Here is a 5,443-nt window from a genome sequence, read left to right as displayed (position 1 = left end):
TATGTAATATCTTTAATTTATAGAGATGTGTGCATGTTTGATAAGCAGTACACCTTTTCCTAGGAAAACCAAGTTCATACTTCGAAAATCGGTGAATCTGTTTCCATAAAATGCATTGGCACTTCATGTGGACTGCAGGAGAATATAGAGAATTAATACTCACTACTATTATGTACCACTTTTTTTTTTTAAAGCAAATAAAGGCTTGTTTTATTTTAATGGCTGATCTGTGTAATCACAGAGGCCAGTGTGTACAGAATAAGGGGGAGCTTTTATTTATTGATCTCTTCCCCCATGGACAAAGTCTTGACGATCTCCTTCTTCTCGGCCTGGAGGTGCTCTTCAAGGCAATTGTGTGCTTCTTGGTCATAGATCGGCTGGCCTCAGCCGGGTCAGCCAGGAGCTTCTTGCGGGCCTGGTCTGCCTTAGCTTGTGGCTGTGTCCCCTGAGAATCCGCTTGTTTTTGAACACATTCCCCTTCACCTTCAGGTACAGGCTGTGATACATGTGGCAATCAGTCTTCTTAGATTCAGCACCTGCTGCTATCTTAGGATTCTGCACCTGCTGCTTCTTATCTTCTGAGCAGCAGGTGCAGAATCCTCATTCTCCTCATCCACGTGATCTTCTCTGGCATTCTGCATTGGCTGTACCCTTTGGCTTTCCTATGCCCACGTTGCCTGCCCTCACGGCCGGCCAAGGTGTTTTTCCGGCATTGAGCCTGGGAATGGACAGGCACAGGCTTAAGCTTGATCAGACCGTCTCTGATCAGCTTCCAGATCTGCTGAAGGCAGCTGGCATTGGCGATTTCGTTGGTCTCATTGGGGTCCAACTAGACCTTCTTTTTGCCACAGCGGAGGACACTAGAGGCGAGCCTCTTCTGAAGCCTGAGCTTACTGATGGCGCCGGCCGCAGCAGCAAAAGGGACATCCCACTTTCTAGAGATTTTAGTATCTCTGGCAGCCAGAAATACTGTTTCTTAGACAGCTCTGAATACTTAACATTCGTGAATATAAAATAATTTTTATTTATCTTCCAACGCCCTAATATCTTAAATGCATAGCCACTCAAAATGAAGAAAACTGGTTTGAATAACCCAACTGGAGTTAAGAAGACATAACCAACAATCAAAGATTTTCTAGAAATAATAAAGCAGTCATTACCATATATGAGTGTAGGGGCAGCAAGACTCCACCTCTATCCTCTCAGGGTCTCGGCTGTGTCTGATAATTAAATTGATGTAAAACAGATTCACAGGAGAAAAGCATAGAAATTGATTTCATAGAACTTTCATGTGGCATCAGCACCCTTATAAAGAAATGAAAACCCCACAGAAGCAGTTAGAGTCAGTTACCTGTATAGTGAATTAAACAAAGAATGGTAAACTGAGAACTTGATAAGACAAAGGGGCTTAGGATAGGGTCTTTACTTGGACAGATAAGGGTTAGTTTAACAAGGTTTGTTGTTGTACAGAATTCTCTTGGCCTCACCTTTCCATCCTTGATGATAAGACCATTGCCTTTTTTCTAGTATAGGAAGGATACATTCTACATAAGAATTTCATCTCTAACTTTTAAGACACAGAGCAAAGGTCAGAGTGATCCTCTTGTACCTGTTGTTTTTCAAATTCCTTTGATTTAAATAACCAATAACCAAGGTGGCATATTTTTTATTAAATTTTTAAGTTTATAATTGACATAATAATTGTTCATATTTATATGGTACACTGTAGTGTTTCTTCTTTTCAGAAATATATGTTGTATAATTCAAAGAGATATTAAATTTTATTTATTAATTTAGATTCAAGGGTAATACGTGCATGTTTGTTACAAGGGTCTATTGTATAATAATGGGGATTGGGCTACCAGTGTATCCGTCACTCAAATATTGAATATTTTATGAATAGGTAATTTTTCAGCCTTTGCTGTTTCCTCTACTCCCCATTTTTGGAGTTCCCAATGTCTATTATCTCCATCTTAATGTCCCTATGGACCCACGTTTAGCTCCTACTTAAAGTGAGAATATGCCATATAAGATTTTCTGATTTTGAATTAGTTCACCTAATATACTCTCCACCAGTTCCATCCATGGTGCTGCAAAATACATTATTTCATTCTTTTTGATGGCTGTACTGTCATAATGTAACGTTTTAATGCATGTATACATGGTATAATGATCAACTTTGGGTAATTATTTTATTCATCACTTTCAACATTTGTGATTTCTTTGTGGTGACAACATGCAAAAACTTTTAGCTATCTTAAAATCTATAATACATACTTATTTGCTATAGCAGGTGGCATATTTTTACCTCCTTCATTGAGCAAAATGCAATACTCTGTTTTCCAGGATTTTCTACCAGTAATGTTGAAATACTAATATTCAGGAATGTATTGTTAAAAAGTGAGGTATAAGTATCATTTCATCCACATTCCATAATCAAAAGCTCCACCTGAGAAAGATCCGTGGTCCAAATGTTTCTTCATCTACTGGAGTCTTTCTAGGGATGATTACTAGAGGATGAGATTTTTGTCAAGATAAATCATCTTAGAGGAAAATGAGTCAAGCTCTAAGATAATGGTTCTGGCTCTGGAAGAATCAGAGAGGGCTGTGTAGGAATCTAGCCTAGGGGAAGAATTTAACCAAGTTGGAAGGATGGTATGGGAGTTAGAGTTACAAGACTCTCCTCTAATTCTCCCCACTTTGTTTCCCTTATCACACTCTGAAACCTTGTATTATTTTCCATTTCTCTTCTCCCTGCAGTCATTCTAAATCCTCTAGAAGTAATAACAGGGGCCAAATTAGATTTGGAGAAATACAAGTTATTAATAAATATGGAAGCAACGTTTAACTTCACTAGCAAGCTTACATAAATAAATGATTTTGAAAATCTTCAGATAATTTAAAAAGTGGGATTAAAATGTATTCCAAAAAAATTTAATTTTGTTTCCCTCTACTTTTAAAGGCAGTATAAAGCTCACTATTTAGGTCTAAAATATAGAGGATTCAGATTTCAAGTGTATTAGTGGAAAGATTTTATTATACCAACAACATACTTGCATTTTACTGTTATGAAAGGCATCATACACCAGAATAGCTACAACCATGTTATCAAAACTCCACTGAACTAAAACTAATCAGCAATATAGTTAAACACATTTTGTAAGATTAGACAAACTTGTTTGTATACACAACTAATTTGCAAAATTGTTTTCAGTATCAAGGAATAATAAGCAATGGCTTTGGGTTGTGTTATGTTAATCAAGAGTAAAAATTTTGAAAGTCTAAATGAGAAAAGAATCTCCAAGGTATCCAGTGCTCTAAAATGATTCTTAGCCATTGATAAACAGGCTTCTTCCTTATCTCCAAGTCACAAGTTACTCGTGTACTACCCTATTCAGTTCAGGAGTTCAAAAGGAACAAGTAACTCAGCTCATCTTGTACTCTGTTTGCTCTCATAATAGAAAGTAGATTACAAAAGGTTAGGTAACTTTTGTAAAATTTTCTCAGTATTCTGTGGACATAGAAGGAACAGAATTACTGTCCAGTAATTGATGTGAAAATAAATAGAAGATGCCTTTATGTTTTAATGTTATGACTTTTGTGAGTTTTCTGAAAGTGTAGGGAATTTAAAAAAGAAAAAAAGCAAACCATCACCACATCTACGACAAACCTCCCTGGATGTATCTTCTCAAAGTTCTGAATATCAATAATATCCTATGTTAGTCAATGTAATAATGGTCCACCAGGAAATGCAATGTGACGTATCTACAAGAAGAAATAATATTAAAAATTGTCACCTTGCAGAGTCACAGACCATGAGAACAGAGTACGGTATGAGCATGCTGGAGGAGGTAGTTCCTAAAGACCCTTTTTCTATTCCAGATACTAAGCATTTAGTTCCTGGATCATATGGGAGCTCTAAGAGAAAAGAAAAGGTGAGCACTTGAGAGCTTCACACAGTTGCAGCTTACCACAGGAAATGGAAGTGTTTTACAGCTTACCACAGGAAATGGAGGTGTTTTACAGCTTACCACAGGAAATGGAGGTGTTTTACAGCTTACCACAGGAAATGGAGGTGTTTTAATACTGTAATCACACATAAAAGTATATTGGTGCACGTTGGGAGGCTGAGATGGGTGCATTACCTGAGGTCAAGAGTCAGAGACTAGCCTGGACAATGTGGTGAAACCCTGTCTGAACTAAAAATACAAAAATTAGCCGGTCATGGTGGTGGGCACCTGTAATCCCAGGTCCTCGGGAGACTGAGACAGGAGAATCTCTTTAACCTGGGAGGCAGAGGTTACTTTGAGCCGAGATTGAGCCACTTCACTCCAGCCTGGGCGACAGAGCGAGATTGTCGAAAACAAACAAACAAAAAACGGATATTGATGTTTAATGGTTGAATATCAGTCCCTTAAATGCCAGCGCATCTTGGCCTTCATAAACATGTTACTGCTCTATGCCAGACACTGTAGAGGTTTTAAGAATACAACAATGAATAACACATGCTTCCCCTACTAATGTTGTTCCACAAGGAACAAATAACTTTGTGGAAGAAATTAACAAGGTAGGCTGATAAAGTCTGTAATGGAGGGTGTTAATGAATTTGAATGTATAGAAGGAGGAATAACTAATCCCCCAGGAGAAATAAAGTTGGGTCACAGAAATGGACATTTGATATTGGTCTTGAAGAACATGTAGGAGTTTATTAAATAAAGGAAGAAAATAAAATCTTCCCCAGCTAGTAAAATCTCAAAGGAAAAAAAGAATGTATTTGGAGCGTTAATCTACTGAGCAAGATTGACAGTTGTTACTGAATTCAAGTATTGGGCCTGGTCAATATCGGTGGCATTACTCTCCCAAACAAGGCTGATCCATGCTTCCCCTCATTTTGGCACTTTTTAAAGGATATAAGGTAATATAATATACTAATATCATGTGGTAATATAATATTCATGTGCAAAGAACTTGTCTAAAGAAAATATTAATGTATCATCAGAAAATACGTGAATGAAACACACAGCCATTAAATAATCATATAAATAAATAAATATGTGTATATATAGTTACCTAATAAAATTCATAATATAGTGTTAAAAGAAAAAAAGCTACAAATTGACATGTGTTACATGATCTAATTTCTCAAAGAATCAAAACAAAATTAAAAAACCCTAAATATGTATGTATGTATGTGTAAAAAACATTAGCATAAATATACTCCATAGGGTTATTTTGAAGTACTGACATTGTGGATGCCTTTTTCTTACTATACACATTTTTAAAAAATTATTCTACAAGTAACATGAGTTGTTTATTAAATACGTGCCTAAATTTAAAAAGAAAACCACATTTTTTATATGTCTGAATAAGAGGCATAAAATGATAATTAAAGCAGAGTGAAGTATAAAAGCAAGCCATTTTAATAAAAATAAATTAAATAAAG

General features: G+C 36.2%; 1 pseudogene; it reads right to left on the bottom strand.

The window, feature by feature from the left end:
- Positions 1-272: 272 nt before the first annotated feature.
- LOC111552086 lies at positions 273-3,104 on the bottom strand (annotated as a pseudogene).
- Positions 3,105-5,443: the final 2,339 nt, after the last annotated feature.

The sequence above is a fragment of the Piliocolobus tephrosceles genome, chromosome 3, assembly GCF_002776525.5.
Source record: "Piliocolobus tephrosceles isolate RC106 chromosome 3, ASM277652v3, whole genome shotgun sequence".
NCBI classification, from domain to species: Eukaryota; Metazoa; Chordata; class Mammalia; order Primates; family Cercopithecidae; genus Piliocolobus; species Piliocolobus tephrosceles.
This window is presented reverse-complemented; position numbering and strand designations above follow the sequence as displayed.